The sequence below is a fragment of the Salmo salar genome, chromosome ssa19, assembly GCF_905237065.1.
Source record: "Salmo salar chromosome ssa19, Ssal_v3.1, whole genome shotgun sequence".
Taxonomy (NCBI): domain Eukaryota; kingdom Metazoa; phylum Chordata; class Actinopteri; order Salmoniformes; family Salmonidae; genus Salmo; species Salmo salar.
The window spans coordinates 42,784,560-42,799,843 of NC_059460.1; the positions used below are offsets into that span (position 1 = coordinate 42,784,560).

Consider the following 15,284-nt stretch of genomic DNA (forward strand, 5'->3'; position numbering starts at 1 on the left):
TGTGATTTAATGGTTACAGGGTCAGTAGGTGAGATTGATTGAAAGTTAGAGGTGTGTTTTCTGTGTTTTACCAACATGATATTGGTCACAAACACGCATGGACGCTCTTTCTCTCCCTACCTTCCTTCCTCCACACACACACACACACACACACACACACACACACACACACACACACGTTTACCACGTCTCCATTGTGTGTGTGAGTGTGTGTGTGTCTCAGTGACGTCCCAGAGTCACAACAGATTGTCCCATCCCCAGGACCAGATGGGGCACTGAAAGTGTCAGGCCACTTGACATCGCTGCCAGGCCTGGCAGGTTGACCCCTGACACCAGGTCAGTTTACGCCCACAGATAATGATGAGCTCCCAATTACACTACATAATTAACCATATATCATTACATCACCATATCTATCATTGGCTACACTGTAGGAAGCGGTACAGCATAAAGACATTGCAAGTACAGTTGATAAGAGCAGGGTCAGGTGCACAAAACACACATATATATATATATATTTTGCTTTTAAATAGGTATTTACTGGATAGAAAGGGGAAAAAAAGATTTTTTAAAATCTGCTTATTTAATTTTTTTCCCCCAGTTGGTAGTTACAGTCTTGTCCCATCGCTGCAACTGTGTTCTCCAAAACACGACCCGCCAAGCTTCTTGTCACACTGCTCGCTTAACCTGGAAGCCAGCCGCACCAATGTGTCAGAGGAAACACCGTACTGGCGACCTGAAGACAGCGTGCACCCACCCGGCCGCCACAAGGAGTCGCTAGAGCGCGATGGGACAAGGACATCCCGGCCGGCCAAGCCCTCCCCTAACCCGGACGATGCTGGGCCAATTGTGCGCCGCCTCATGTGTCTCCCCGTCTTGGCCAGCTGCGACAGCCCGGGATCGAACCCAGATCTGTAGTGACACCTCTAGCACTGCGATGCAGTGCCTTAGATCTCTGTGCCACTCAGGAGGCCCTATCTGATTTAAGGACAATTCAAATCTCTAGACTGAGAGGAACCACCCTCAACCAGGCAGGGAAGAGCTAGTCTCTAGCCTGAGAGGAACCACCCTCAACCAGGCAGGGAAGAGCTAGTCTCTAGCCTGAGAGGAACCACCCTTAACCAGGCAGGGAAGAGCTAGTCTCTAGCCTGAGAGGAACCACCCTCAACCAGGCAGGGAAGAGCTAGTCTCTAGCCTGAGTGGAACCACCCTCAACCAGGCAGGGAAGAGCTAGTCTCTAGCCTGAGAGGAACCACACTCAACCAGGCAGGGAAGAGCTAGTCTCTAGCCTGAGAGGAACCACCCTTAACCAGGCAGGGAAGAGCTAGTCTCTGGAAGAGGACTGGGCTGAGGTTTTATCCTGACACTGTCTCAGATTCCTAGTTTTACTGACCTTGGCTTAATGTGAGGCCTTTCCAATTGCAAGGCTATGCTCACGGAGTCTGTGTAACCGATGTGAAATGGCTAAGTAGTTAGCGGTGGTGCGAGCTAATAGCATTTCAATCGGTGACGTGTCACTTGCTCTGAGACTTGAAGTAGGGTTTCCCCTTGCGTTGCAAGGGCTGTGGCTTTTGTGGCGCGATGGGTAACGATGCTTCGTGGGGTGTCAGTTGTTGATGTGTGCAAGGGTCCCTGGTTCGAGCCCAGGTTGGGGCGAAGAGAGGGACGGAACCTACACTGTTACATTGATGCTGTTGACCTGGATCATTGGTTGCTGCGGAAAAGGAGGAGGTCAAAGGGGGGTGAGTGTAACCGATGTGAAATGGCTAGTTAGTTGGCGGCGGCGGTGGTGCGCGCTAATAGTGTTTCAATCAGTGACGTCACTCGCTCTGAGACTTGAAGTAGGTTTTCCCCTTGCGTTGCAAGAGCCGTGGCTTTTGTGGCGCGATGGGTAAAGATTCTTTGTGGGTGTCAGTTGTTGATGTGTGCAAGGGTCCCTGGTTCGAGCCCAGGTTGGGGCGAAGAGAGGGACGGAACCTACACTGTTACATCTGTACATAGTCAAAGCTTTCCTTAAGTTTTGGTCAGTCACAGTGGTCAAGTATTCTGCCACTGTGTACTCTCTGTTTAGGGCCAAATAGCATTCTAGTTTGCTCTGTTTTTTTGGTAATTCTTTCCAATGTGTTGAGTAATTCTTTTTTTGTTTTCTCATGATTTGGTTGGGTCTAATTGTGTTGCTGTCCTGGGGTTCTGTGGGGTCTGTTTGTGTTTGTGAACAGAGCCCCAGGACCAGCTTGCTTAGGGGACTCTACTCCAGGTTCATCTCTCTGTAGGTGATGGCTTTGTTATGGAAGGTTTGGGAATCGCTTCCTTTTAGGTGGTTGGAGAATTGAACCCCTCTTTTCTGGATTTTGATAATTAGCGGGTATCGGCCTAATTCTGCTCTGCATGCATTACTTGGTGTTTTACATTGTACACATAGGATATTTTTGCAGAATTCTGCATGCAGAGTCTCAATTTGGTTTTTGTTCCATTTTGTGAAATCTTGGTTGGCGAGGGGACCCCAGACCTCACAACCATAAAGGGCAATGTGTTCTATAACTGATTCAAGTATTTTTAGCCAGATCCTAATTGGTATGTTGAGTTTGATGTTCCTTTTGATGCCAAAGAAGGCCCTTCTTGCCCTGTCTCTCTGCTCGTTCACAGCTTTGTGGAAGTTACCTGTGGCGCTGATGTTTAGGTCTAGGTATGTATCGTTTTTTGTGTGTTCTGTAGAGGATGATGATTAAATCAAATCAAATGTTATATGTCACATGCTTATTTACAAGACCTTACTCAACAATGCAGTTGGAGAAATAGAGTTAAGAAAATATTTACTAAATAAACTAAAGTGAAAAAAAATATGAATCTAAAGTGAGCACAACAAAATTACATGACAATAATCTTTTCAGTCTCCTGAGGGGGAAAAGGTGTTGTCGTGGACTCTTCACAACTGTCTTGGTATGTTTGGACCATGATAGTTAATTGGTGATGTGGACACCAAGGAACTTGAAACTCTCGACCCGCTCCACTTCAGCCCCGTCAATGTTCATGGGGATGTTAATGGGGGCCTGTTCGGCCCTCCTTTTCCTGTAGTCCACGGTCAGCTCCTTTGTCTTGCTCACATTGAGAGAGAGGTTGTTGTCCTGGCACCGCACAGCCAGGTCTCTGACCTCCTCCCTATAGGCTGAGGATCAGCGCGGCAGATGTGTTGTTGCCTACCTTTACCACCTGGGTGTGGTCCGTCAGGAAGTCCAGGATCCAGTTGCAGAGAGAGGTGTTTATTCCCAGGGTCCTTAGCTTAGTGATGAGTTTTGTGGGCACTATGGTGTTGAACGCTGAGCTGAAGTCAATGAACAGCATTCTCACATAGGTGTTCCTTTTGTCCACGTGGGAAAGGGCAGTGTGTAGTATGATTGAGATTGCATCATCTGTGTATCTGTTGGGGCGGTATGCGAATTGGAGTGGGTCTAGAGTTTCCGGCATGAAGGTGTTGATGTAACCATCAGCTGTCAGAGCAGCTTACAGATCATTGCACCTGTACACAGCCCAGCTGTAAATAGCCCATCCAACTACCTCATCCCCATATTGTTATTTAATTTTTTTTTTGCTCCTTTGCACCCCAGTATCTCTACTTGCACATTCATCTTCTGCACATCTATCACTCCAGTGTTTAATTGCTAAATTCTAATTACTTCGCCACCACGGCCTATTTATTGCTTTACCTCCCTAATCTTACCTCATTTGCACACACCGTATATAGACTTTTCTATTGTGTTATTGACTGTACGTATGTTTATTCCATGTGTAGCTCTGTGTTGTTGTTTGTGTCGCACTGCTTTGCTTTATCTTGGCCAGGTCGCAGTTGTAAATGAGAACTTGTTCTCAACTGGCCTACCTGGTTAAATAAAGGTGAAATAAAAAATAAAAAATAAAATGTGAGCCATGACCAGCACTACATGGCTACTGACGTGAGTGCTATGGGGCGGTAGTCATTTAGGCTGGTTATATTCGCTTTCTTGGGCACAGGGACTATGGTGGTCTGTTTGAAACATGTAGGTATTACAGACTTGGTTAGCGAGAGGTTGAAAATGTCAGGGAAGACACTTTCCAGTTGTTCCACGCATGCTTTGAGTACACGTCCTGGTAATCCGTCTGGCCCCGCGGCTTTGTGAATGTTGACCTGTTTAAAGGTCTTGCTCACATCGGCTACGGAGAGTGTGATCACACAGCCGTCCGGAACAGCTGCTGCTCTCATGCATGCTTCAGTGTTTCTTGCCTCGAAGCGAGCATAAAAGGCATTTAGCTTGTCTGGTAAGCTGGCGTCACTGGGCAGCACCAGCTGGATTTCCCTTTGTAGTCGGTCTTATTTTTCAAGCCCTGCCCCATCCGACAAGCGTCAGAGCCGGTGTAGTAGGATTCAATCTTAGTCCAGTATTGACACTTTTCCTGTTTGATGGTTCGTCTGAGGGCGTTGTGGCATGTCTTATAAGTGTCCGGATTAGTGTCCTGCTCCTTGAAAGCGGCAGCTCTAGCCTTTAGCTCGGTGGGGATTTTGCATGTAATCCTTGGCTTCTGGTTGGGAAATGTTCATACGGTCACTGTTGGGACGTCGTCGTCGTCGACACACTTATTGATGAAGCCAGTGACTGAGGTGGTATACTCCTCAATGCCATTGGATGAATCCCGGAACCTATTCAAGTCTGTGCTAGCTAAACAGTCCTATAGCGTAGCATCCGTGTCATCTGACCACTTCCGTATTGATCGAGTCACTGGTACTTCCTGCTTTAGTTTTATCTTGTAAGTAGGAATCAGGAGTATAGAATTATGGTCAGATTTGCCAAATGGAGGGCGAGGGAGAGCTTTGTTTGTGTCTCTATGTGTGGAGTAAAGGTGGTCTAGAGTTATTTTTCCTCTGGTTGCACATGTGAGATGCTGGTAGAAATGAGTTAAAACGGATTTAAGTTTGCCTGCATTAAAGTCACCCGGCCTCTAGGAGCACCGCTTCTGGATGAGCATTTTCTTGTTTGCTTATGGCCTTTTCTTGTTTGCTTATGGCCAGCTCGTTGAGTGCGGTCTTAGTGCCAGAATCGGTTTGTGGTGGTAAATAGACAGCTACAAAAAATATAGGTGAGAACTCTCTTGGTAGATAGTGTGGTCTACAGCTTTTCATGAGGTATTCTACCTCAGGCGAGCAATACTTTGAGACTTCTTTAATATTAGACATCGCGCACCAGCAGTTATTGACAAATAGACACACAACCCCGCCCCTCGTCATTCCAGATGTAGCTGCTCTGTCCTGCCAATGCACGGAGAAGCCAGCCAGCTCTATATAACCTGTGTCGTCGTTCAGCCACGTTTCGGGGAAACATAAGATATTACAGTTTTTTAATATCCGGTTGGTAGGATAGCCTTAATCGTAAATCGTCCAGTTTGTTTTCCAATGATTGCACGTTGGCAAATAATATGGAGAGAAGTGGTGGTTTACATAATCGCCTGCAAATTCTTACGAAGCACCCCGCCCTCCTCCCATCTTTTCCTCCGTCTTTTCTTCACGCTGATGATTGGGATTTGGGCCTTGTCTTGACAAAGCAGTATATCCTTTGCGTTGGACTCATTAAAGAAAACATCTTTGTCTAGTTCGAGGTGAGTAATTGCTGTTCTGATGTCCAGAAGCTCTTTTCGGTCATAAGAGACAATAGTGGAGGTCCTGGGCTGGCGTGGTTACACGTGGTCTGCGGATGTGAGGGCGGTTGGACGTACTGCCAAATTCTTTAAAACAACATTGGAGGCAGATTATGGTAGAGAAATGAACATTCAGTTCCCTGGCAACAGCTCTGGGGGACATTCCTGCAGTCAGCATGCCAATTGCACGCTCCCTCAAAAGCTGAGGCATCTGTGGCATTGTGTTGTGTGACAAAACTGCACATTTTAGAGTGGCCTTTTATTGTCCCCCAGCACAAGGTGCACCTGTGTAATGATCATGCTGTTTAATCAGCTTCTTGATATGCCAGACCTGTCAGTTGGATGGATTATCTTGACAAAGGTGAAGTGCTCACTAACAGGGATGTAAACAAATTTGTGCACAAAATGAGAGAAATAAGCTTTTGTACGTATGGAACATTTCTGGGATCTTTTATTTCAGCTCATGAAACATGGGACCAACACTTTACATGTTGCGTTTAGATATATTTTTTTGTTCAGAGCTACCACTAGAGATAATGGATTGTATAGTTTTCTCTCATTTTCTTAACCAGTCATCAAATATTTTGCTGTATTTGTCTTTTGATATAGGAATTGTGTTTCTCTCACTGTATATGAATCTGTCTTTACAAATCCTGTGGTCAGTATCACAAGTATAGATGACAGTGTTGCAATCAATTTGTTGTTTACTAATAATTCAACATGGCAGCCAGTCAGAGGTTTAGATAGGTAGTTCTGTTTAGATCTGGAGAAGAAGGCATCCCCGATGACAGATTCCAGTTTAGTGGTCTTTACAGAATCAGATGTTCTCACATGGCTGTGGTTCATTTGCAATTCAGATTAACTCGCTAAAAGCAGCGTATCAATTTATACCAATGGATCCCGGGCTTGACATTGCACATGTGCGTCTGTGTTTTTACACAGGAATATAATTGCCGTGCAAATGGCTGAAGAACGGCTGCCGAAACATGTGATCTTCTGAAGGGGTGTGTTAGGTGAGATCACGTCTGACAGGAAAGGGAGTCTAGTGGATTCTTTGAAAGCATGGCTTTTTGAATGGGAGAGTGAAAACTGGGCTAAGAGTAGCAGAGTCTGAATTATGTTATGACATATTAATAATGTCATAAAGGGGAAATACATGAGTGTGTGTGTGTGTGTGTGTGTGTCTGTTTGTGCTCCCACACATGTATATATCTATATTAAATCAGATGTGGCCCATCCAGCCATCCCATCCCAGTACTGTACAGTTTGATCTGATCTCCATAAGGCCCAGACGACCGGGGTGATCTAGCCCTCATTAAGGCTCTCTCGGGGGGGTTAAGGAGGGGAGGCAGGGCGGTCTGGGCCCAGCTATGATGGATGTCTGCTGGAAGTGGACAGGGCAACGCTACAATGGATTGGAGCCTTAATGGTCCCCAGTGCAGCGAAATGGATGAGTGGGCGCTCAGTCCGACACACACACATATATATACACAGACACACACCTCATTCACTCATTCACTCATCCACACTGTGTGGGTATCAATAAGAGAACAATTTCAATGTTTTGTCATTGACACATTGCTTCTTAATGTACTGTATACAGACTAAACAGATTTGGTAGTTGATGCCAGTTTATTCTGTCACATTAAAAATATCTTTATGTAGTTTTACTCCACCATCTTACATCTGTTCTAACACACACACACACACACACACACACACACACACACACACACACACATACACAGCACGGGGGTGATGGGACTCCAGAGGCTTCCCCCAAACCCCACCTGCTACCCTCGGCCCAGCTGAGACCCAGGCTCATCGTTCCCCCAACTCCCACACACTTTACCCTCCACTCCGCCAGGATCAATACCTATGGCTGCTTGGGCTTGTCCCCGTGGCCTAGGAGTGGGGGGTATGGAGCTCCACAGAGAGATGGAGAGAGGGATGATTAAAGATAGCTCTTCAAAGACAAAAACAAGCGAGAGGTTGTAAACATGCTAATCTCTCTTTTCATCCAGAGCATCTACAAATGGATGCCACGATTACTGTAACATCAATAGACATGGGGAACTGGGTCTCTATGACAACAATAGAGAGAATACAGAGGATATGCTCTGTGATAATATTAAGGTATCGTAATGCTAAGGTGATGGAGTTCTGTTCCATTCTCACTCAATGGTCCTCTATGAGAGCAGCCTAATGGAAGCAGGGTTCCCGTCACTCGCCACTGTAGCCGTTTTCAAATATTTATTGTATACTCTACGTCAAGTGTCCTTTAGCACTGCTAGTTTTACGTTGATGTTACATTGGTGATGATAATTGTACAATTATTTCCTTGATTCCGGGCAGCTTTTAGCGAAGTGAAGAAATGGATTGTTGACAATAAGTCTGTGGCCGTATCTCATTCTAGCTCACAGATCTGGTGGTGTAGCTGCACTGTAGTTGGATGTTTTAAGTTGCTAGTGACCATGAGGTTATGAGTTCAAATCCCATTTAAGGCTTAGTCCCAATTTTGTTCACGGTACAAAAGTATACAAGATTTTACAGTAATTTATATCAGACTAGAGCAGCATACAGTCATTTTATAGAAAATACACCTTCAAGTTGTTGTATATATTTCATGTATTTTTACAAAAACTTTAGGCAAAGTGCAGAAATCTATTCTTGGCAATAAATATATCCACGAACTTTCCCTTAGACCTGGTGGCTGAGCATGACTTTTGGATAGTTTGCACTCAAGAGATTGTGAGTTCAAATCCCAAGGGAAATTGAGTACCAAGTAATCATTATGCTGTTAATTAACACCTTAATTTAGCTGTAAAAATACAGGAATGTTGTAGATTTACCGTATTTTCACCGCAACTAGACAAAAACCTCCATTGGACAATGACACAACGTTCTAGGGACGTCCCTGGAACAAAGCGGGAACTAGACAAAACCTGCAGGGGTCCTTGACTGTTTAAATTCAATTAATATCAATAATGCCTTTTAAAGTAAAGTATTCTAAATAGCATTTGACATCTCGGCTTTCACATGTGCTCAAATGTTGTCACATGTAATTTCATGTTAACATGTGGAAATGTTGCATCCCTATGTTGTAAAATAATAATCACAAGAGATTGTGTTTTCAAACGTGCTCAAAAGTTGTCACATGTGTAGTGTCATGGTATCACTTTGAACATTTTTATCCTCATGTTGTCACATTAATTTCACATGAGATCATGTTTTCACATGTGCTCACATGTTGTCACACTAGCACGTTAACTTCACATTAAATCACATGTGTTTTTCTCCTTAAGGGGTGTGTGTGTTAGGGTTAGGAGTTAGAGAAAATAGGATTTTTAATGGTCAAACATGTTTACTACCCAAAAGGTCTTGGCATTATACAAAAATAAAGCTGTGTGTGTGTGTGTGTGTGTGTGTGTGTGTGTGCGTGTGGGGGGGAGGGTATAAAATAAAAATAAAATCACATTTTATTGGTCGCATTCAAATATTTAGCAGATGTTATTGTGTAATGCTTGTGTTTGTAGGTAGACTAAAGTGTGTGTGTGTGGTGTGTATGTGTGTGTGTGGTGTGTATGTGTGTGTGTGGTGTGTGTGTGTGTGTGTGTGTGTGTGGTGTGTGTGTGGTGTGTATGTGTGCGTGTGATGGGGCCAGGTTGGGGGAATGGATCTATTGATAGAAGGTCGTATTGCAAGGGAGGCAGAGGGGGGTGGTAGACTTTTCAGAGCTGAAACCTGATCCACAAGCATCCTGTCCTCTGTATGTTCCCTCCATCTCTCATCCCTCCATCTCTTCATCATCATCCTGTCCTGTCTCTGTCCCTCAACCGTCTCCTCAAAAGAGATCCCATAATTCTTAGTGAAATATAACGCAGCAGCCGGGAGAAAATAAACGGGTATGGTCAGCGAGGTGTGTGGCAGCTGTACCTGGGTCTCCATGAGGTCTGGTGGGGCCCAGGTGTCTTTGCTGCTAAATGAGGTCCATCTGTCGAGGTGATAGGATGTGGTGTGATGTTTATATAGCCCTGTGTGTGCGTTTGTGTGTGTGTGTGATTGTGTGTGTGAGTTTACAATCTGACCTTAAATGGCCATGTACTCCTATAATCTCCACCCGGCACAGCAAGAAGAGGACTGGCCACCCATCAGAGCCTGGTTCCTCTCTAAGTTTCTTCCTAGGTTCCTGCCTTTCTAAGGAGTTTGGGTGTGTGTGTGAGTGTGTATGTGTGTGTGGTGTGTGTGAGTGTGTGTGCCAGGGGCGGAAATCCCGGAGGGGACACGACCCCCCCCCCCCCCCCCCATCCTGGGAAAAATATAATTTGTCCCCCCCCAATATATCACTGAAACATAACTATGTAATTTAAATAATATTAATAATACGCAATGAAAGCAATTGTGCTGATTATAGACACTTAATAGCGCGTTCTTAAGTTTCAAAAGATTGCGACTCCCCCACCCTTTGCCTCACAATGGTTTGATCCACTGCCAGTTCCTTAGTTGGCAAGGTAACAGAGGGGTCGTGTCTACTGTCTGAAAGGCACTCAATGAACGTAACTGACGTGAGGTTAATCCAGTCAATACACACACTAGCTGAATATGCAGAGCTAGCGTGCAAATATTAACTATTAAGCTAGCTAGTACCTATTCCATTTATGTGGCCTCGTCAAAGATGGAATCTTTGCTATCGTCAATTTATTCCAAGATCACCATGCAGATGATGTAAATTAGTGCTTCAAAGTCCCTGTGATAAGGTTAGCGATAAACTGAAGTCCAAACTGAACAGAACTACACTCTCTTCTACCATTGTCTTAAATATATTTAATGGTCTCGGTACAAAAGCTAAATTGACGCAAGGGAACTTTTATTTATTTATTTATTTATTTATTTTATTTCACCTTTATTTAACCCGGGTAGCAAAGATTATAGCAAACACCACTGAAACGGAATTGGTGCTCGCTAGCTTTGCAAATTCAGCTATTGTTGGAAGCCAGCCAATATGAAACAAACTATTAAAATTACAAAAGGTTGCAGCATATGTTGTGTAAATGGTGAACTCATACAGCTGTCAACTCTTGTCATTTTAATCCATTTCACATTTGCTAGCTACCTTTTAGATCGAAGCCCAAATAGAATGATAAAAGATAAAATGATAGAAGCCCATCTCCTACTGTAAATAACCTACACACTGTGTGTGTGTAGCCAGCCAGGTAGAAAAATGGCAGAAAAATAAAAGACGGACATCAGAGTATTTTTCAGTACACCAAAACGCAAAGTAAGAACCCTAGTAGCCTAATATCTCAAAGACTAGTTGATAAAATGTTCATAAGAAAGAAATGAAATTCTAATGGAAATGTTTCACAATGATGTCATTAGGCAGAGCAGGCAACAGATGGCACACAGACAGCAGAGTTGGGGACAGATATGCAGGGACAGACTGGCAGAGACAGGGAGTCTCAGGTAAGTTTGTTGAGTCTTTGTTTGGCAACATTATGAAAGGTTCTCAATTTTTTTTACTTGTAAAATAGGAACATAATTGGAAAATGCCATGGATACCCCCACTCTCAACTTAAACTGGTGACTGAACTAAGATTTGTTAAAGGCAAGGGTATTGCTGTTGTGATTAGTTGTGTAGTTTTGGGTACCGGTAGTTAGGAGTATGGCAAACACCTTATTTCTTTGGTTCCTCAATATACATTTACCATATTACAATGTAGGCTATGTGTTACAGCACTACTTTTGATGTCCCCCTCAGGAATTGCTCTTGAGAACATTTCATGTAATTGTCCCCTCCAAACTTGATATCAGATTTTCGCCCCTGGTGTGTGTGTGCGTGTGTGAGTGTGTGTGTGTGTGCTTGTGCGCGTTCATTTCAGTATCCCCCTATGTCTGCTGTAGCCTGTACAATGCCTTCAGAAAGTACAGTATTCATACCCCTTTGACTTCAAAATAGATTAAAATAGATTTTTTTTCTCACACCCATCTACAAACAATACCCCATAATGACAAAGGGAAAACATGCTTTTTAGAAATATTTGCACATTTATTGAAAATGAAATACAGAAATGTCTTATTTACATACAGTAAATATTCACACCCCTGAGTCAATACATGTTAGAATCACTTTTGGCAGTGATAACAGCTATGAGTCTTTCTGGGTAAGTCTCTAAGAGCTTTGCACACCTGGATTGTACAATATTTGCACATTATTCTCTTTAAAATTCTTCAAGCTCTGTCAAGTTGGTTGTTGATCATTGCTAGACAGCCATTTTCAAGTCTTGCCATAGATATTCAAGCTGATTTAAGTTAAAACTGTAACTAGGCTACTCAGGAACATTCACTGTCTTCTTGGTAAGCAACTCCAGTGTATATTTGGTTAATTTCCTGCTGAAAGGTGAATTTGTCTGCCAGTGTCTGGTGGAAAGCAGACTGAACCATGTTTTGCCTTTGTTTAGCTCCATTTCCATTATAAAATAAATCCGCCATCAGAAGCTAGCCATCAGAAGCTAACCAGCTAATTAGCTACTAGCTATTTAATCATTGTTAGCCACTGCTAGCGGCCTTTACCTTTAGCTCAGACACCAGCCGCTTTTAGCCTGGATAATACCTGCCAAACTTTTTCCAACATCAGTTTTAACCTGGTTGTACAGGTTTGGGATTTCAGGCTTCGGAAAAGAACGTTCGTGACGTCACTTTGTAGTGAGGCACGGCAACCTTCATCAGCCTCAGAAAGCCAGGCCTCTCAACAAATTGAAATGGCATCATGTCCTTTACAATGTAATATGAAAGGGCTACAGTGAGGTCTTGAGTATTTTTTGATGTGGGTGCATAAGCAGCCTGCCTTTTTAAATGCTTGCTCGAGTGTCTGTGTCACAACTGTAGATGAGGATGGACCAGTAGCATCACTGGGTTTGCCTGCTGTACGCCCACTCTGTAAACAAGGGAATAGTAAATGTATTATTATTATAGGTGTTGTTACATTATAATTATTCACTCATAAACAAACAAACAAACAAACAAACACAGTCTATCTTCTGTGTTGCATTTTAGTATATGCAATGACCCCATGTACAATTTAAATAAATACAAATGAGTCTTAAGAAGACAGTGATAGTAATTGCAATGAGCCCAACAATTGACATAAATACACGAGTCTTGTACAGGAGTCTTGTATAGGAGTCTATAGTGTTTCTCCTGTTGGAACACTTTTACAACCAAGTCGATGACTGACGGATTTTAAATGAACAAAATGTGTTGGTTGAGTGACTAAACTCCATCACGTGTTATCGTGTGCAATGGGCGAATATAGTCTGCAGACACACAGCAGAACAACGTGTAGTGTTTTTACAAGAGTAGGTAACACTGAAAGCTTCAGTTTACATTATTGACAAGCTATTAGCAAGTTAGACAGACAAACCATGACATTTTCCCCCATTCCGAAGTCCCCACATCACGCATTGAGCTAAAAGTTAACTTACCTTGCATTCGCTATAAAGTGGTCACGAAGATGACTCAAGAGATTTGAAGTGTTGCCCCTTTCGCAGCAATTTTATTGTGGTTGCATGTTCTGCAGACAGGGTGACCATCTTTGATTAAGTTTCCCTCAGCACTATTGCAAAACCCAAAACACGACCACACTTCAGATTTGGTCCACTTAGAAGGCTGAAAAATCTCCCGAGCGCTGTCACTGCCTTCCGCCAAGTTTTCACACAAAACACAACCCACGTTGCAGCTACGCCTGCATCACACTGTTGCTAACTGTGGTTGATGCTGGACAGTATTTACCGTGAGTTTTTCAAACCGTGGTAATCAAATACGGTTTAAATGATAATTCAAATTTGAAACGGTAATACTAACCGTCTGGAATTTTACCATAGATTATCGTGAAACCGGTAACCGTTTCATCCCTAGTCACCTTATTATCTAATGTCAAGTCAATAATATTGACTAAAGTAACGTCATAATCAACAAAGCTACTATAACTAACTTGTTAGTAAACCCGCTACAATCATGCAGTACAGTGTACAGTCAGAACGCAGTTTAGCATTTACACCGGCGGGCCCCGGTGGCAATAAATTAATAAATGCTTACCTTGACTTGGAAGAGTTTCAGTGTTGCATAGCCATAGCCAGCTACCTAACATAGCACCCCTCTCTGTTTGAGTCTGTTGTTTGAGTAGGCTAAACTAGCTAGCTGCATTCAGCTAGCAAAGTGAAAGTAAATTTTTTTAAATACAACCAAATAGCTCTCTCTCTCCTCTCTCTCTCTCTTGCTTCTCCTTACTTTTTGAAGAAATTCCTTTTTTAAAACTGTTCAACTGTTGTCTTTCTTTCTCTTTGAGTCAACTACTCACCACATTTTATGCGCTGCAGTGCTAGCTAGCTGTAGATTATGCTTTCATTACTAGATTTATTCTCTGATACTTTGATTGGGTGGACAACATGCCAGTTCATGCAACAAGAGCTCTGATAGGTTGGAGAACATCCTCTGTAAATTGTCATAATTACTGTGTAAGTCTATGGAAGGGGGTGAGAACAAAGAGTCTACTTGGTTTTGTATTTAAGTCAATGTACCCAGAGGGGAACAGAAGCTAGCTGTCCTTCAGCTACACCATGTTGCTACTCTACAGAGTGCTGTTGAGGCTAATGTAGACCTTCATTACAAAACAGTGTGTTTTAATTAATTATTTGGTGACGTGAATATATATAGTATAGTTAAAAATGTTAACTTTTGAAATGTTTCAATATTTTTATTTTTATGAAATTCACTATGAAAGATCGTCCTCCCCTTCCCCCTTGAGGAGCCTCCACTGTGTGGGGTATAGAGATGAGGTAGTCATTAAAAAAGTATTATTGCATACAGAGTGAGTCCAACTTATTATGTGACTTGCTAAGCACATTTTTACTCATGAACTTATTTAGACTTGCTATAACAAAGGGGTTATAATTTTGAAAAACATAATTCCATTTACGGGGTATTGTGTGTAGGCCAGTGACACAAAATCTCAATTTAATCCATTTTAAATTCAGGCGGTAACACAACAAAATGTGGAAAAAGTCAAGGGGTGTGAATACTCTTGAAGGCACTGTACAACCACTGTACAACCTATAGCATATATAGATCTAGGAATAATAATCGTTGTTGTTGGCGTAGCCAAACATACCCATGGCCAGCACATAGATATTTAGCTGTCAGGCATGTTAATGACAGCCTCCATTACTGAAATGTACAGATGGATTTAATACTCAAAAGTTACACCATTTAAACATACTGTATCTAACTCTCTCTTTCTTTTTTTCCTTTCTCTCCCTCCCTCCCTCCCTCCCCCAGGAGTATGATGCCCAAGGCCTTGGATGGCCAGGTTGTCATGGAGAAGACACCGCGTTATTTTGTTACCGTGGAGACCCCGGGGGCGTGTACACTCCATGTCGCATGACGTGAAGCTGATTGTGGTGGTGCGAGACCCTGTGACCCGGGCCATCTCTGACTACACCCAGATCATCTCCAAGACCCCCCACATCCCCACCTTCGAGACCCTCGCCTTCAAGAACCGCACCAATGGTCAGAATTATAGTGATACATTTTTATTTGTTTAGACCTATGAATAAAGGAATGAA

The 15,284-nt window shown here is 43.1% G+C and overlaps 1 pseudogene; it reads left to right on the top strand.

The window, feature by feature from the left end:
• Positions 1-15,284, top strand: part of LOC106578851 (heparan sulfate glucosamine 3-O-sulfotransferase 6-like) — a 33,303-nt pseudogene that overhangs the window by 14,327 nt on the left and 3,692 nt on the right.